We start from the raw sequence: 20000 nt of genomic DNA, 5'->3' as shown, positions 1-20000 counted from the left end.
TCGCCTTGCATAACCTTGTCTCGCCTTGTACAACCTTGTTCCTCACCTTGTATAACCTTGTCTCGCCTTGTACAACCTTGTTCAGCGCCTTGTATAACCTTGTTTCGCCTTGTACAACCTTGTTCCTCACCTTGTATAACCTTGTCTCGCCTTGTACAACCTTGTTCAGCGCCTTGTATAACCTTGTCTCGCCTTGTTCAACCTTGTTCCTCGCCTTGTATAACCTTGTCTCGCCTTGTACAACCTTGTTCCTCGCCTTGTATAACCTTGTCTCGCCTTGTACAACCTTGTTCCTCACCTTGTATAACCTTGTCTCGCCTTGTACAACCTTGTTCCTCGCCTTGTATAACCTTGTCTCGCCTTGTACAACCTTGTTCCTCACCTTGTATAACCTTGTCTCGCCTTGTACAACCTTGTTCCTCACCTTGTATAACCTTGTCTCGCCTTGTACAACCTTGTTCAGCGCCTTGTATAACCTTCTTTCGTCTTGTACAACTTTCTGCTTGAACAAACTTGTTCTCCCTAGTACACCCTTGTTCCTCCTTGTGCAACCTCTCTCTCTCTCTCTCTCTCTCTCTCTCTCTCTCTCTCTCTCTCTCTCTCTCTCTCTCTCTCTCATTATTAACTTGGCCCCTTCTGTTCTGTCTTGTATCTTCTCTATCTTCTGAACCTTCCCCCTTTTTTCTTGAGTTGTCTTTTTTCTTTTCCTGGTGTATCTTTCCCCTTGTCTTGCTTTGTCTTACCCTTTCCTTTGTCCTTACTTCCTTCCCTTGTGATGCCTTCTTCTTTTTTGTGTTATTGCACGCATCTCGCTTCCCCTTCCTCTCCCCCAGTGTGTGTGTGTGTGTGTGTATGTGTGTGTGTGTGTGTGTGTGTGTGTGTGTGTGTGTGTGTGTGTGTGTGTGTGTGTGTGTGTGTGTGTGTGTGTGTGTGTGTGTGTGTGTGTGTGTGTGTGTGTGTGTGTGTGTGTGTGTGTGTGTGTGTGTGTGTGTGTGTGTGTGTGTGTGTGTGTGGAAAGTGTTGAAGTTTGATATGATACGTCTAACCAAGTGGTGAGGGCTGGTACAAGTGGTTAGGGCTGGTACAAGAGGTAAGGGCTGGCACTAGTGGTGAGGACTGGTACAAGTGGTGAGGACTGATACAAGTGGTGAGGACTGGTACAAGCTGTGAGGACTGGTACAAGTGGTGATTGTTGGTAGAAGTGGTGGGTGTTGGTACGTGTGGTGAATGCTGGTACAGGTGGTGAGTGTTGGTACAAGTGGTGAGTGTTGGTACAAGTGGTGAGGGCTGATGCAAGTGGTGAGGGCTGGCACAATGTTAGGAATGTTTTATTAATACCAGTGTGTATGTGTGAGTGAGACGTCAGGCTGACAGCAGCGTGTGTACTGCATCTGTACCCTTGTTACATCGTGCCAGTCCTCATCATTTAACTTTTCAGACCAATGAATAGTGAAGTATGAGGATAGATTGCCAACATCTAACAGTTACCGCTGTGGGTACTTTGGGTTTAACCTATTTTCTCTAATGGATTTATTTTAGGTCTCAAGTTGTGTGGTTGGTGATCCTAAGCCGAAGTCCGTATTGTAAATATTAGTTTAATGTATTACCCTGTTGTTCCAGACTTACAGGTCACCCTATACAGTGTGTGTTAGTGCTGATCTTGTATCTGTCGTCTGATGGTCGTGGGGGAGACGCCTCCGCCTTGATTTGCATAATGAAGCAATTACACCCAATAATACGCGTGATAAAGCCATTAAAATTCTAATTCGCTTTAACATTTGCTAGAATGTTTAGAAGGTAAGAGGGAAGTGGAGCCTGTCCTCTGAAGTACACACACACACACACACACACACACACACACACACACACACACACTTTCCCAAGATGGGCGTTATACACCGTCAGGGACCGCAGTCAAGTAACGAAATGAAATTAGTATCCCATAACATACCTATCATAAATCATCATAAATCACTCCACATAATCCCCAGAAATTCTCCAGCTTCCCAAAACTTAGTTCCCTAAATGCAAAATATATAAACTCCCCTCACATTCTCAATAGAAATAATCCCACAAATAAATGGCCATTTCCCTAAAACTCAATCATCTTCACCCTTTAAGGGAGTTAAGTCACTCGCTGCCCTCTACTGTCTCTGTTTATCGACCAATTCCATTGGACGATAAGTAGTAAACTATAAACAGCAAACAGTATTTTTGTGGTGAACAGTGTCTTTTGAACACACCCCTGAGGTATCCTGGCAATTTTTGCCGCTTTCATCCCTCGTGCTGTAGCCTGTTTGTTCACACACATATCCATACCACTGTCGTCTACCAATTTAAACTCCTAAACAACTCAGTAACGGCCCCCTCGACCGTTAGCTTACGCTTCCACCTGTAACCCAGAGATGCACCCCATCCCTTGCATATATATCATCTTGGCCATAGGAATCGTTCCAGTTGTCAATTAATGGAATTGCGAGTTCTTTGCAGTACCTGTTTAGCCAGCAGTTTACACGAATTGCCCTGGACATCAATTCATTGCCAATTCGTCTTCCAGGCTAAATGCTACATGTGATCAGGATCCCTCCCTAATACCTGATTAAATCTATAGCTGTCGTGTACTTATCTAGCAGCTCCTCTCTTCAGCCCTTCCCAGTATGGTTTCCACCAGCACTAAGGCAGATAAGGAACTTGTTCCGATTACTTAACATATATTATCCATCCTGCTGACTACGATACCAATAACAGCTCCTAGTAAACGCACTTATTTCTGTTACAGAAGGAACGGTCAATATATATTTTATCTGTGATTCACCGACCATAAGGATATTCTTCCTTTATTAGTAAAGGAATTAGTGATACCTTTATCCTTACTGACCATTAAAGTACATTCGTCCTGGTGAACTAGAAGAGGGAGTAACGGCTAAGCACAGATGATATGAGAGAGAGTATGGTAATTCTGGCTTAACTGTGCTTGTAATGGCCATTGTATAGTCTCTCTCTCTCTCTCTCTCTCTCTCTCTCTCTCTCTCTCTCTCTCTCTCTCTCTCTCTCTCTCTCTCTCTCTCTCTCCTTTTTTTTACACAGGGTTTGACGACGTTAAGGAACCCTGGCTTTATTGACAAGCTATTTACAGGTTAAGGATTCCTAACTTTATTGGCAAGCTAAGAGCTGTTACCTACATCAGCTCATTTGAAAGCATTTTTATTGTTATGAGATATACAAGTAGCTAACAGGATGAAGTTGGAGCCATCTGTGGGCCACCATTTCCATTTGATCAACTGACTTTATCTCGTTGACATCATTATGCTGTACGAATGTGTTCTATACTCGAGTCATCCTGAGTATATATGATGGAGTGATGTTCTGGAGAAGGGTACAGCCAGAGTGAAGTTGCTGCTTTCTGCCCGTCTTGTGGTATAGAAGCTTGTTTCACGCTGTCCTCGAAGTGGATCCAAGTGTGATACTTTGACAATATTGCCCTTGTACATAACAGTAAGGCCCCCCCACATCGCTCCTGTGTTGAAGGCTTCGCTGAAATGACAGATCTATCCAGGATGGGTCCAGGCGAGAGATGAGACGTCTTGCTCTGTTCTCTACTCTGTCAAGCAGTCGCAGATGAGAGGGGGGGCAGGCAAACCAAGAAAGTGGAGCATACTCAAGGTGTTAGCGTACTTGTGCCTCGTACAGAATCTTGCAACCCCTACTGCCAAGCAGATGCGAGATACGGCGAAGTGCTGTAAGCTTCCTGGCTGCCTTGTTTGCAAGATTTACAGTATGGTTCTTCATGGTCAGTTTGGAGTCAAATTTCACCCCAAGGATATCAACTTCTCCAGGTGCCAACACCCTTCCATTCATACTTACTACTGCACCAGCATTACCATCATGGTGCCTAGAGACCATCATCATTTGCGTTTTCTCAGGTGCAAATGTTACTTGCCATCTATTTCCCATCTATTTCTCTGTTACTAGATATAAATTATTTATTCAGTGTTCTTGAGCTAAAATCGTTTATCTGTGTGCTAAACTGAAATTTATTCATGAGTAGCGTGGTAGCTTCAGTCATCACTGTGCTATGGCCGGTGAAAGGCTGATGACCTTTGTATTAAGGTTGAACTCCGTGAAATTGCGATCAGAGGACTGATCTTCCGGTTAGATATTCAGGATCCTTAAACTATATAATCTGCAAATGCCATCCACACCCTCTCACACAACCACCAATACACCCACCCACACACCCACCCACACACCCACCCACGCACCCACCCACGCACCCACCCATGCACACCCACACCCACACCCCACGCTGATAGTCCTCTGTACTATCTGCCTACAAAATCGTAAATATCAGATGATGCGAAATATTCAAAAATGTCTCTGCATTTGAAGTCGACTGTATATAGTTAGATATAGTTATTCGGGTTGGTTGGTTAATGGGGTTTGATGCCTATCGACTACACAATGGCCATTTAAGGTTGTACGTAATATTTTCACTACCAGACAAGAAGACTTTGATTCCTAAAATAAGGAGTAGATTCTCAGCGTATGTACAGGCTGAGACATACACCTCTCGGTGTATAAATTCTTTATATGTTGGATAGATTAGTCAGGAAACAGGATAAGTGTTTCCTGACGTGGGTCTTAGCCATATGATAACCCACAGCTGGAGCTTTTGGTCAACTGACCGAGGCCTTCCGCTAGCTTACGTGTTCACCCCTTTAAAAAGTTAAATAGAAATTATTCTATTCTATTCTGTTCTAGGTGATTTGCCGGTATGGCTCCCGGCCCGGGTCTCTTCCAATTTCGTAACCCGGCATCGACTCCCCGGGTAAGGAAGTGTCGTTTATCTTCTTTTCTTTTACTTGCGTGGCAGTCCTTCGGTGGGAAGGTGGGTACCTCTCCGGTTCTATTGACAATTCATATCCCAAAAGTTAGTCTGCTCTAATGGTGGTTAGTGTGGGGTGCAGCGGAGATCCTCAGCAGGCCTTCACAGCGACTTCAGCGAGGGATGGGGGGTGTCGTACAATGACTGGAAGTAAGGTCTCCAAGTCTTTGACGGCTGAGTACACTAGATGTGCCGCCTCATCCTCCCGGGCCTGTCCCACTGGCGTCATTGAGAAGTGTTTGCGGTGAAGGGACATTGTAGCTGAGCAGTCTAACAGGTAGTGCACCAGGGGTTTCGGAACCATCCGGTCACAGTGGTCACAGAGCTCCTCTCTTGCCCTGGCGGACCCTTATATCCCTCATCAGTTTGTCAGCCCCTGGGAGTCGGAGGTACTTTGCTAACTTCTTGGTAGCTATAAGCTGGATCCTGTCCTCAAGGGGCTGCAGCTGTTCCTCGAAGTTCAGAGTCACTACATTAGCCCACCTAGGCGCCCCCAGCATGGCCCGTACAGCTGTGTTCTGGACCACACAGAGACTTGATGTTTGTGGGCCTGGCGAGAACCAGAGCAAGTCGAGGCTGGCCCTGACCCTATGGTTGGCCATGGCTCTCATTGCCCTGACCCTCTGCAGAGCCCTCCCTTTGATGTGGCGTACAAGTTTCTGGAAGGTTAGGCCCCTGTCGATGTAGATGCTAAAGGTGCCTATTGCTGTGAACCCAGTCCAGGTCGATGCCCAGGATCCGCAGCCTCTGATTGGGTTCCCTAATGCAAAGGATCATGGCTTTGGATTTCGCTGCCCCAGGTGACGGCAAGTGGAAGCCAGCAGATCGAGGTCCTTCTGGACGCTCTGCAACAGCCGGCACTTCCTGGATAAAATAAGTGCCAGGTCATCGGCGTAGCTGAGTAGGAAGGTGCCTGTGGAGAAAGGCAGGCGCACGAGCTGGTGCATCAGTACATTGAACAGGGCAGGACTGAGCGCCCAGTCATGTGGAATGCCGTGTTCCAGGGTCTTGAGAGAAGAGGCATGCCCCTGGAAACGTACCTGGGCCCGCCTGTCCTGGAGACAGGATCGAAGCCACGCAAGCAGCCTGCACTTAACTCCCCTGCAGGCCAAGAGTGCAAAGATGGCAGGGGCACTGGTTAGCTCGAAAGCTTTCTCGAGGTCGAGAAAGACAACAATGTGGGTTTGGGCGTTCGACCCAATGCTGGCCAGTAGGGTGGTAATCCTTTCGAATGTGCCCACTCCTCTAGTGAATCCATAGAGGTGTGTATGGGGAGGGCCAAGCTTCTACCTCAATCGCTCCAACACCATCCTCTCAGACACCTTGGGAATGCAACTGGTAAGGGAGATGGGTGTCACACTGCCAGGATCCCCAGGCTTAGGAATTGGTATGATGTCGGCCTCCTTCCATACGGCAGGGAGTCTGCCGGCTCTCCAAGTCCGGTTGACGACCCCCAGGACAGCTTCGTGACCAGAATGGCCAGACCGAGTGATCATGCCATAGGTGATACCATCATGCCCTGGCGCAGTGTCCCGATTAGATGTGAAGGCTGCCTGGAGCTCCCGGTCAGTGAAGTCTTCATCGGTGTCGTCCTGTGCCCGGCATGCTGCTTAGATTGCCACCATCCTTCTGGGAAGGAGGGTGTCCTGGAGGTCCTAGAAATCCTGAGGCAGTTGAGCCATAGCCGCTCTGAAGGTGAAAAGTTCCACCAGACGCTCTTCCTCCGTTGCGGAGTCTGGGTGCACACGAGCCACACCGCGACACTGCCCAGTGGTCATTCTTAACTTGGTCCATATCTTAGATAAGGTGGTGGAGTAGCTGAGGGAGGCACAACACTCGAACCATTTAGTTTGCCTGACCCTGCGTGAGACATGGCGCGCATGCCGCATCACTTCCCATAGCAGACGCATGAACTCAGCCGTGGGACTGCGCCTGTGCATCTTGCGGACGACATTGATCCGGTGGTTCTGCTCCTTGATTTCCTCGTTGTAGAACCACCAGTCACGCTTGTACGACCCTCCGTCTGTAATCCTAGGTATGGCTGCCTCAGCTGCCCATGTGAAGGCCGCCTGTAGGCTCTGAGCCACCTCATCTGGATCTTCTGGTAGAGTAGTCGCCGCCCACCAGTGCTCGATGACCTCCTGGAAGCACTACCAGTCGGCCTTCTTGAGATTCCATCTGGATGTATGTGTGGGAGGCGGGTGCCACTGAACCATGAGTGTTGTGATCACCGCAAAGTGATCACTGCTAAGACGGGGATGGACCTCCCTTCTTGCACTCGAGAGTAGCCGTATGGAGATGAGTGTGATGTCAAGGCGACCACCGTAGTGATGGGTTAGCTCCCCATTGTTGAGGAGGGCGATCTCAGGGACATCCTCTAGCACAGTAGCAAGGTGCTTCCCAGTTGCGTTGGTGGGCGAGACATAATTAAGTATTGGGGGGTGGGCATTGACATCCCCAGCCACAACAAGACTCTAGGCGCTGAAGGTAAGCCGAAAATCCTGGGATACGTGGTTGTGGTTGATGTGGTGGTTTGGTAAGTGTCTCCTGGAGCAGGAAGACATAGACCTCATCTTGTAATGCAGCTTAATCACTAGGGGAATTTTCTGCTGCAGCCCGCAAATGTTCCACTGGAGGATCTTCAAGGGCTGTAGAGGTGGCCCTCTGATTCCATCTCTGCCTGGGACTCGTCGTCTTCCGTTGTTGGTGATTCCAGGGTCTCATCCATCACGGACTGGAAAGACTCCTGGATGATGGCTTGAATTCCATTGAGTCCTTCCTGTCCAGTAGGTCTATGCCTAGCATCCACAACAGGAGCTGTCTGCAGGCGCCCCTGTCTTCCGCCGATGGCAGCAGGCGAGAAAGGAGCGCTGAGATGACTCCGACGGTTTGTTTCAGTCGAGCAGGAAATGAGTCTACCATTACCTTTGTAGATGTTGGGTCGGATGACTCTTCGAGTCGGGGCTGGGTCACTGGATATGTTTGGGTGGCTGTCGACACTGCAGCTGCATAAGCTGGATGAACCCTGGGTCCGGCTTGAGTGGCCTTGGACTTCTGGGTCTCCTGACAGTGAGCCGCTGCTTGACTCTGGCCGCTCGCAAGAGGAGCCTGCCTTTGGGAAGAAGCCTGACGGTGGGATGGCATGAATTGAAGGTGCCCAGCAGGGGTCTGCTGGACAGTGTTCCTGGCCTGTCGCTGCTTTTCCCAGTGATTCTGTCTTCTCGGCCACCTTGCCGTCGGACCCCACTGTTGGCCGCGCTGCTGCAAGCCCCCTGATGCCACTGCTGGGAACCCAATGCCGGGAACTCGCTGATATTGCCCACCTGCGGCATCCGGAGTGCTGCGGTCGGAGCCCGTACTGACTATTGCTGGGTGGTTCCGAGGCTGGGCGTTGCTGTGTGTGCCAGGCCGTTCCGGTGACGTACCTGCTGCCAGTGCTGCACCATCACAGGACAGCTCTGGTTCCAGGCATGGTGCCTCTTTGAGCAGTTGGCAAACTTGGGCTCCGGCCGAAGTTCCTCGCTGGTCGGTTGCTTGAAGATTGCGATACAATCCTTCGAGTCGTGTGCCTTGCTTCACACTCCACACTTCTTTCCTCGCTGGCACGTGGCTGCAATGTGATTGAACCCCTGACAGTTGAAGCATTGCAGTGGGCCCGACTGGTACGGCCGGGTCTTGAACCTTCCCCAGACCCCAAAATCCAGGTGCGTGGGGAGTGCTCCTTTGTGATATATCAGCACCCGTCGGATGGGCACCTTGTTCACCTTGGCAGTGAGTCGCTCTGTCTTGACAGTATTGGGCACTTCCAAAATAGGGTCCAACGAGAGGGGCACAGAGACGTGCATGAGCACCCCCTTGTAGACCTCCCAAGCAACCAGTTCCACCATGATGGGATGTGACACAAACAACTTCTTCAATTCCTCGTATGAATCCTCGTCCCGAGGAATAACCAGAACCTCATTCCCGAGAGTGAACTCGCAGCGGAACTTGAGGGAAGAAATGCCATGGTTGCTTGTGCCCGAGCAGAGCGGGAATTCTTTCTTCCATGAGAGTCAGCCATTCCCCATCCTCCGTGGTGGCCGATGCTACTGGGGTGGGTACCTGGTAGAGCCCCATCCCCTTCAGTTGAGGAGTAGCCACAGCCTCCTGGTTGCCTCCCATGTCCCCTATGTCCATCTGGGGGAGCTGCACGTGTGTACTGATGGGGCAGTGCCCTGAAGGTCTCTCCCTCACCAGGTCTCCTTGGGTAGCAGCTGCCGTCTGAACTTGTGGCAGGTCGGTCTCTACAGCATCCTTGGCCTTCTTGGTGGGGGCTCCCATCTGCCCCACGTCGTCCTCCGACTCTTCCACGCATTCCAATACACATTTAGGCCACTCTTCTGGGCCTGACATGGTGACTATGGTTGTGGGGGCAGAACCAGCAGCTGTGCTGCTGACCGTGACCTCACAGCCACCTACACGGGGCACAGTGCCCCGGTCTGAGCCCTTATGCACCCTCACTTGGCTCAAAGCTGACGCACTAAACAGTCCAACGATCACTAGAATCGACGCTACACTTATACTTGCCATAATGCGCACAAACGCATAGCCCACGAAGAACAACAACGGCGTAAATCTGTGCGTAAACTATCAGATTTCCTGTCCGATCCTCGTCTATCACCTGTTACCTTATCTGGGGAGTGTCTTGAGACCTAAGTCTCCCATGGGAGGAGGCACTTGTACCTCATCTTTGGGACCAAGTGTCCCCCGGCCTAGCCACAGTCCCCGCCCTCACTGGGCTCGCAGGGAGAAGCTAGACCTCTGGTCTGCCATCTGCCCAGCCCCAAAGGGGCTCGTGGGGATGGCAGTCTTGCGAGATGCAGGTGGTAGCAAGCTCAGGCTTCAAATAGTAATAGGTTAGGTAAGGTTCGTCAGGAAACAGGACAAGTGTTTCCTGACGCTGGTCTTGGTGAGATGATGACCCGCCTTGGGAGCTTTTGGTCATCTGACCGAGGCCTTCCGCTGGCTTACCGGTCCACCCCTTTAAAAATTATGGTCATTTATAACCATTGTTATTACTGCTCAAATAGTAATTATTTATTATTATTATTATTAAAGATTTGCCGGTATTCTCCCGGCCCGGGCCTTTTCCAAGTGGTGGCCGGCCTTGGCTCCCTGTTTAGGGAGTGTCTGAGACTAAATCTACCATGGGAGGATGTACAAATACCCCCTCATCTTTGGGACTAACTGTCCCCAGGCCTAGCCACAAGCTAGGCCTCTCTGGTCTGCCATCCCCGCCCCAAGGGGGCTAATGGGAATGACAGTCTTGTGAGCCACAAGCTCTGGCTCAGGCACCTACCCTGCCCTAGAAGGGCTGGGTATCGTGTCGATCTAAATAGTAATTAGATTATAATCGGTTAATACATTAAGCGGTAAAGAATAACTACAATAATACAAAAATATATGTAACTGTATGAATTGTGTTACTGTGTGGAACTTTAAAAGACACACTGCCCCTTCGTGAAATTAAATCCCACTTCTTTCCTACCGAAACCATGTTTCTTAAATAAATCTAGCAAAAAAAAATGGCTAGAAACGGAATTATCTCTTGAAAATTTAGTTCAGTTATACCTTGAATATGTTCTTGACTGATTGAGTGCAAGACAGAGCGAGAGATAGAGAGTGAGAGAGACTAAGCCAGGACATATACTAAGAGATGATCTCTTTGATGAAAGTCTTAAAGAAAGAAAAAATGTCTCTTAAAAAGCGGAGATTGCAAGGTCCAATTGGAACCATTGTGATCCCCGAAGCACTGCTTGCAATCAAACACAAAAAGAGATGCATGACGTGCAAGGAGATTGTGCAACAGGAAGTGAAGACGAGAAAATTGAGAAACGCAGGTGCCATGTAAGCACAAAACGTAGGTATAGCACAAACCTTATGGAAGTAGGTGTAATCATAACCTTATTTAAATAGGTGCAATGGAAGCACACAGCACAGGTGCAATGCAAACCGTATGAAATTAGGTGTAATAGAAACCTTATGGAAATAGGTGTAATATAAACCTTACTGAAGCTGGTGCAATGTAAGCCCAAAAAACAGGTACAATACAAACCATGTGGGAGTAGGTGCGATACAGATTCAGCCGAACACAAATAGAAAGAATTTACAGGCGGTCCCAAGCCTCTAGCCAGCAACAACACAAGGTAGCGAGTCTGACCCACCATCAAAGGACGGTGGATCGAGCCTCCACCACTCTGTAAGCTGAATGACTCCCCAACTCTTGTAATTTACCTTCAATTTATGGCTGGAATGGTTGTGTTGTGATCCGGAGTTGGTATTAGCAATTGCTTCAAGGGTTCTCCACATAAATCCTGGGATTTAGGAATGATTATCAAATATCAGATTTGAGTTACAAATTTGTTATTGCTAAGTTAATGTAAAGTTACAGTGGCAGTGGAGGTACTAAAGTAAGGATAGCGGTACTAATAATAATACTGATGGCAGTAATTCTGGTTGTATCGGTGATACCAGGGGTAACATTAAGGATAGTCGTGATGGTAATAGTAGCAGTAATTTGTGATGGTGGATTTGATAGTAATGATAGCTATGATACTAGTGGTAGAAGCGGTGATAGTGTTAGTAGTAGTAGTAGTAGTAGTAATAGTAGTAGTAATAGTAGAAGTAGTAATAGCGGTGGTGGTGGTGGGAGGCAGGTAGGCAGGCAGGTAGGCAGGAAGGTAGGCAGGCAGGCAGGTAGGCAGGCAGGCAGGCAGGCAGGCAGGTAGGCAGGCAGGTAGGCAGGCAGGTAGGCAGGTAGGCAGGTAGGCAGGTAGGCAGGCAGGCAGGTAGGCAGGTAGGCAGGTAGGCAGGCAGGTAGGCAGGTAGGCAGGCAGGCAGGTAGGCAGGTAGGCAGGCAGGTAGGTACATCTAAACTAAATCTGCCCTTAACATCTTTCTTTTTCTCCCTTTATTAAATTTAAACGAAATTCTTTTTTCCCATTAGGCATAATTATCAGCTCAGTTATCCACGACATCAGCGGTAGGGAGAGAGCCTTACACTTTACTATCCTCACACAATCTCTCTCTCTCTCTCTTGTCTATCTATCTCTGTCTCTTACACCCGTTCCCACTCGCACTATCCCTTCTCTCTCCTATACTGCATCTACTACACTCTTTATGTAAATATTTATCATCTAATTGCTGGTTTTCCTTTAATATCTGTTTAGCTAAACATTTGCAGCTGATGACAGAGCGAGGGAGAGAATGCCATTCCATGAATGTAAAGTAAATATTGAATCTTTTCGTTGACTTTTCGTATGAAAGACAAACACGAGGATCATTTCGCCTGCGATGTGACGTCCAGTGTAGATTTTAAGGTGTAAAGATATGATAGAATTATCTGTATAATCAGGAATTACTGCTAATTCTTCATGATAATAGTAGTAGTAGTAGTGGTAGTAGTAATCTACTATTAGTAGTAGTCTAGTAATCTAGTAGTCGCAATAGTACAGTTGCAGCAGAAGTATTAGTGCTAACACTATTATTACTAACACTGATTCTGGTGGTGGTTGGTGGTGGTGTTGCCGCTGGTGCAGGTGCCTCTGGTGGTGATGGTGGTGGTGTTATGGAGGTGGTGGTGGTGGTGTTACTGCTGCTAATGCCGTTGTTGTTGGTGGTGACGGTGGTGCTGGTGGTGGTGATGTTGCACCGCTCACACAACATAAATAGAACTGCAAGAGGTTGTAAAGTCTACGGTTTCCTTTTACCAAGTTTCATTTACTCTGTCTTGTTCACTCTTCAACATATAATAATAATAATAATAATAATAATAATAATAATAATAATAATAATAATAATAATAATAATAATAATAATAACAACAATTTATTATAACTATTATTATTATTATTATTATTATTATTATTATTATTATTATTATTATTATTATTATTATTATTATTATTATTATTATTATTATTATTATTATTATTATTATTATAATTATTATTATTATTATTATTATTGCTATTATATTTGTATTATTACTATTATTGTTGCAATTATTGAAAATATAAGTACAGTACTAATGTTACTTGATGTAATAACTACTATTATTCGAAAGAAAAATATTCACTAGAATGGAAACAGTAGTGGCAATATCAGTGCTAATACTAATAGTAACAGATCAGTACTAGTAATAGCAGTCCTAGTACTACTATTACTAGTAGGAGTATTAGGACTGTAGTATTAGCACTACTATTACTACTAGTATTAACACTGCTATTACTACTAGTATTAGCACAGCTAATACTACTAGTATTAGCACTGCTATTACTACTAGTATTAGCACTGCTATTACTACTAGTATTAGCACTGCTATTGCCACTACTGTATATATTCAAGTAATTATTTTCGTTTGAAAAACAGATGTCAATACAACAAGTAACAAGCGACATAACCACTACCACCACTACCACCAATACTACTACTACTACCACCACCACTACTACTACTACTACTACTACCACCACTACTACTAGTAGTGGTAGTAGTTGTAGCTATGACACCAGTGTAGTAGTAGTAGTAGTAGTACTAGTTATGTCGCTACCAATATTGGTATATGTAGTAGTGGCCAGAGAAGTGATACTAACTTTAGCTCTCGCCCCCAGTATTGTAGTAACACTAGTTGTAGCTTTGACACCTGTGTTGTAGTAACACTAGTTGTAGCTTTGACACCTGTGTTGTAGTAACACTAGTTGTAGCTTTGACACCTGTGTTGTAGTGACGCTAGTTGTAGCTTTGACACCTGTGTTGTAGTGACGATAGTTGTAGCTTTGACACCAGTGTTGTAGTGACCCTAGTTGTAGCTATGACACCAGTGTAGTAGTAGTAGTAGTAGTACTAGTTATGTCGCTACCAATATTGGTATATGTAGTAGTGGCCAGAGAAGTGATACTAACTTTAGCTCTCGCCCCCAGTATTGTAGTAACACTAGTTGTAGCTTTGACACCTCCTGTGTTGTAGTAACACTAGTTGTAGCTTTGACACCTGTGTTGTAGTAACACTAGTTGTAGCTTTGACACCTGTGTTGTAGTGACGCTAGTTGTAGCTTTGACACCTGTGTTGTAGTGACGATAGTTGTAGCTTTGACACCAGTGTTGTAGTGACCCTAGTTGTAGCTTTGACACCAGTGTTGTAGTAACCCTAGTTGTAGCTTTGACACCAGTGTTGTAGTGACGCTAGTTGTAGCTCTGACACCAGTGTTGTAGTGACGCTAGTTGTAGCTCTGACACCAGTGTTGTAGTGACGCTAGTTGTAGCTTTGACGCCAGTGTTGTAGTGACGCTAGTTGTAGCTTTGACACCAGTGTTGTAGTGACGCTAGTTGTAGCTTTGACACCAGTGTTGTAGTGACGCTAGTTGTAGCTTTGACACCAGTGTTGTAGTGACCCTAGTTGTAGCTTTGACACCAGTGTTGTAGTGACCCTAGTTGTAGCTTTGACACCAGTGTTGTAGTGACGCTAGTTGTAGCTCTGACACCAGTGTTGTAGTGACGCTAGTTGTAGCTCTGACACCAGTGTTGTAGTGACGCTAGTTGTAGCTTTGACACCAGTGTTGTAGTGACGCTAGTTGTAGCTTTGACACCAGTGTTGTAGTGACGCTAGTTGTAGCTTTGACACCAGTGTTGTAATAACGCTAATTGTAGCTTTGACACCAGTGTTGTAGTAACACTAGTTGTAGCTTTGACACCAGTGTTGTAGTGACACTAGTTGTAGCTTTGACACCAGTGTTGTAGTGACACTAGTTGTAGCTTTGACACCAGTGTTGTAGTGACACTAGTTGTAGCTTTGACACCAGTGTTGTAGTGACGCTAGTTGTAGCTTTGAGCTATTGACACCTTTGTAGTGTGTTGTAGCTTTGACACTGTTGTAGTAATACTAGCTGTAGCTATGACACCAGTGTTGTAGTGGCACTAGTTGTATGACACACTAGTTGTAGCTATTGCACCAGTGTTGTAGCTATGACACCAGTGTTGTAGTGACACTAGTTATAGCTATGGCAGCTGTAGACTCTAGTTGTACCTTTTACACCATGACCCTAGCTGTAGCTATGACACCAGTGTTGTAGTGACACTAGTTGTAGCTTTGACACCAGTGTTGTAGTGACACTAGTTGTAGCTATGGCACCAGTGTTGTAGTGACACTAGTTGTAGCTATGACACCAGTGTTGTAGTAACACTAGTTGTAGCTATGGCACCAGTGTTGTAGTGACACTGGTTGTAGCTTTTACACCAGTGTTGTAGTGACACTAGTTGTAGCTTTTACACCAGTGTTGTAGTGACGCTAGTTGTAGCTTTAACACCAGTATTGTAGTGACGCTAGTTGTAGCTTTGACACCAGTGTTGTAGTGACGCTAGTTGTAGCTTTGACTACAGTGTTGTAGTGACACTAGTTGTAGCTTTGACACCAGCGTTGTAGTGACACTAGTTGTAGCTTTGACACCAGTGTTGTAGTAATACTAGCTGTAGCTATGACACCAGTGTTGTAGTGGCACTAGTTGTAGCTTTGACACCAGTGTTGTAGTGACACTAGTTGTAGCTATTGCACCAGTGTTGTAGTGACACTAGCTGTAGCTATGACACCAGTGTTGTAGTGACACTAGTTATAGCTATGGCACCAGTGTTGTAGTGACTCTAGTTGTACCTTTTACACCAGTGTTGTAATGACCCTAGTTGTAGCTTTGACACCAGTGTTGTAGTGGCACTAGTTGTAGCTTTGACACCAGTATTGTAGTGACACTAGTTGTTGCTATGACACCAGTGTTGCAGTAACACTAGTTGTAGCTATGACACCAGTGTTGTAGTAACACTAGTTGTACCTATGACACCAGTGTTGTAGTAACACTAGTTGTAGCTTTGACACCAGTGTTGTAGTATCACTAGTTGTAGCTATGACACCAATGTTGTAGTAACACTAGTTGTAGCTGTGACACCAATGTTGTAGTAACACTAGTTGTAGCTATGACACCTGTGTTGAAATGACACTAGTTGTAGCTTTGACACCAGTGTTGTAGTAATACTAGCTGTAGCTATGACACCAGTGTTGTAGTGACACTAGTTGTAGCTTTGACACCAGTGTTGTAGTAATACTAGCTGTAGCTATGACACCTGTGTTGAAATGACACTAGTTGTAGCTATGACACCAGTGTTGTAGTAATACTAGCTGTAGCTATGACACCAGTGTTGTAGTGACACTAGTTGTAGCTATGGCACCAGTGTTGTAGTGACACTAGTTGTAGCTATGACACCAGTGTTGTAGTAACACTAGTTGTAGCAATGACACCAGTGTTGTAGTAACACTAGTTGTAGCAATGACACCAGTGTTGTAGTGACACTAGTTGTAGCTATGACACCAGTGTTGTAGTGACACTTGTTGTAGCTATGGCACCAGTGTTGTAGTGACACTAGCCGTAGCTATGACACCAGTGTTGTAGTGACACTAGTTGTAGCCGATATCAGTAAATTATTTTTCCAATCCTAATTCACCCACCTGGATTAAAAACACCAACTTCACTTGATCCACATTCACCCACCTCAACTAAAACCACCAGTTTTCCAACACAGACTGACCAATCAACTTTGTTGAGATTGAGGAGCAACTAGCACATTGGTATTCAACAAAAGCAATGAGCACAGTAATTGCAGCTCGGTCACTGAAATCAATCCCTCTATTAAAAATTGATTTTTTTCACGTGTTTGAAAAAGAAATTAATGCCCAGAGCCCCTTTTGGTGATTGCAGGTTCAGTGTTCATTTGAGAGACTGGAGAATAAGCCGTGAGGGGTTTTTAATTATAAAATCCTTGTTCCCGTGTAATGGGAGGGAGATTGGTGGATTTTGAGTGGGAGGGAGACGGTAAAGAGAGATAGCGAGAGATGGCAGGAGGGAGAGAGAGAGAGAGAGGGGGGGGGAGAGAGATAGAGGAGAGACAAAAAAGACACCGCTTGCTCTAATGTTTTGTGCAAGAGGAAGTGTACACCTGGTGTCTTATCTTGCTCCAGCTTCCTGAGCAGCCAAACAATTGCTATGACACCACAAGACGGGCAGTCATTGCAATCTAACACTGTATCTTACGGGCGAAAATATTCTGATTACGATCTACCCATGAAAGCCGATTCCAACTCCGTCTTATTCACTATACGTTACCTCATCACCTGCTCCTAATCTGAAGGACAGATTACCTCAGCTTCCACAGTCATGTGTGTAGATTTCTGATCATGTCTATGTATTGTATTTTTTATGTTATTTGCTGGTGAAACTTGTCCTAATTCCTCATAACAAATTTATTGTACATTTATAAATGATCAATTTTAATTGCATTTTGAGGGAAAGGCTTTGAAAACAGCTGAGATAGGATTATAACACTTGTATATATATGTCGTGCCGAATAGGTAAAACTTGCGATTTTGGCTTAAATATCAACGCTCTTCTTGCCGAATAAGGTAAGCGAAAATTTGTGAATAAAATAATTTATCAAAAATCGTTCTGAACATACAGGAAAAAATATTTCATTGCGTTTGTTTATTATTAAATTATTGTAAACTTATCTAAAATATATTTCATTGGATTAGGGGTATATAAATTGCGCTTGTTATAATAAGGTTAGGTAAGTTTTCTAAGGTTCTTTTGGTACAAAATTATTAATTTTTACATTAATATAAATGAATAAAATATATCTTTAAACGCATAAAACAAAATTTTAGAAAGCACTTAATTTTGAATGAGTTCTTGCTAACTGACCAGAGAGAGAGAGAGAGAGAGAGAGAGAGAAACAGACAGACAGACAGACAGACAGACAGACAGACAGACAAAGAGTGACAGAGAGAGAAAGACACACACACACACACACACACGCACACACACACACACACACACGTGGAGAGCCAAGATGATGGATGTGGACCTGGAAAACCTCATGTCCCAACATGTTAGGGATACTACCAGACAGAGAGGGGAGGATGAACCAGTAAGACTGGACCTCGTGTTCACCCTGAGCAGGTCGGGCATTGAGGACATCACATATGAGAGGCCCCTAGGAGCTAGTGATCACGTGGTTCTGAGCTTTGAATACATAGTAGAGTTACAAGTGGAGAGGGTAACAGGAGTTGAATGGGAAAATTCAAGCTATAAAATGAGGGACTAAGCAGGCATGAGGAACTTACTGCAGAGGTTCAATGGGAATTGGTCTGTTGCCCTTGGCAACAGAAATAAAGGGAAGACCAGAACAAGCCCTTGGTTTACCCGAAGGTGAATGGAGGCAAAAACTTAGTGCACGAGAGAATGGAAAAAGTACAGAAGGCAAAGGACCCAGGAAAATAGAGAGATTAGTCGAAGAGCCAGAAACAAGTATGCAAAGATAAGGAGGGAGGCCCAGAGACAGTACGAAAACAGCATAGCATCGAAAGTCAAGTCTGGTCCGAAACTGCTGTATAGCCACATTAGAAGGAAGACAACAGTCAAAAACCAGGTAATCAGACTGAGGAAAGAAGGTGGGGAACTCACAAGAAACGATCAAGTGGTATATGAGGAGCTTAACTCAAGATTTAAGAAAGTATTTACAATGGAGACAGGAAGGCCTCTGGGAAGACAGAACAGAGGGGGACGCCAACAAGGAATATATTAACAAGTGTTGGATGAAGTACACACAACTGTGGAGGAGGTGAAGAAGCTGCTAAATGACCTTGATACCTCAAAGGAGATGGGATCGGACAACATCTCTGCGTGGGTCCTTAGAGAGGGAGCAGAGGCACTGTGTGTGCCTCTAACCACAATTTTCAACACATCCCTTGAAACTGGGCAACTACCCGAGGCATGGAAGACGGCAAATGTAGTCCCCATTTTTAAGAAAGGAGACAGAAACGAGGCACTAAACTATAGACCAGTGTCACTGATGTGTATAGTATGCAGAGTCATGGAGAAGATTATCAGGAGGAGAGTGATGGAGCACCTGGAACAGGACAAGGTTATAAACAACAAACAGCACGGATTCATGGAAGGCAAATCCTGTGTCACAAACCTTCTGGAGTTTTATGACAAGGTAACAGAAGTAAGACACGAGAGAGAGGGGTGGGTTGATTGCATTTTCTTGGACTGCAAGAAGGCCTTCTACACAGTTCCCCCACAAGAGGATCAGGCACGTATAACAGGAAGGGCACTACAATGGATCAGAGAATACCTGACAGGGAGGCAACAACGAGTTATGATATGTGATGAGGTATCACAGTGGGCACCTGTGACGAGCGGGGTCCCACAGGGGTGAGTCGTAGGACTAGTGCTATTTATGGTATATGTGAATGACATGATGGAAGGGACAGACTCAGAAGTGTCCCTGTTTGCAGATGATGGGAAGTTAATGACAAGAATTAAATCAGATGAGGATCAGGCAGGACTTCAAAGAGACCTGGACAGGCTGGACACCTTGTCCAGCAACTGGCTCCTCGAATTTACCTCGCCAAATGCAAAGTCATGAAGATCGAAGAGCAAAGAAGTCCGCAGACAGAGTATAGGCTAGGTGGCCAAAGACTGCAAACCTCACTCAAGGAGAAAGATCTTGGGATGAGTATAATACCGAGCACATCTCCTGAGGTGCACATCAACCAGATAACTGATGCAGCATATGGGCGCCTGGCAAACCTGAGAATTGCGTTCCAATACCTCAGTAAGGAATCGTTCAAGACGCTGTACAACGTGTACATCAGGCCCATACTGGAGTATGCAACACCAGTTTGGAACCCACATCAGGTCAAGCACGTCAAGAAATTAGAGAAAGTGCAATTATTTGCAACAAGGCTAGGTCCAGAGCTAAGGGGAATGTCCTACGAAGAAAGGTTAAGGTAAATCGGCCTGACGACACTGGAGGACAAGAGGGTTAGGGGAGACATGATAAGGTGGACAGAGACAGGATGTTCCAGAGACGGGACACAGTAACAAGGGGTCAGAATTGGAAGTTAAAGACAGATGAATCAAAGGGATGTTAGGAAGTATTTCTTCAGTCATAGAGTTGTCAGGAAGTGGAATAGTCTAGCAAGCGATGTAGTGGAGGCGGGAACCATACATAGGTTTAAGAAGAGGTATGAT

The sequence above is a fragment of the Cherax quadricarinatus genome, chromosome 8, assembly GCF_038502225.1.
Source record: "Cherax quadricarinatus isolate ZL_2023a chromosome 8, ASM3850222v1, whole genome shotgun sequence".
Taxonomy (NCBI): domain Eukaryota; kingdom Metazoa; phylum Arthropoda; class Malacostraca; order Decapoda; family Parastacidae; genus Cherax; species Cherax quadricarinatus.
Note: the sequence above shows the minus strand (reverse complement) of the source record.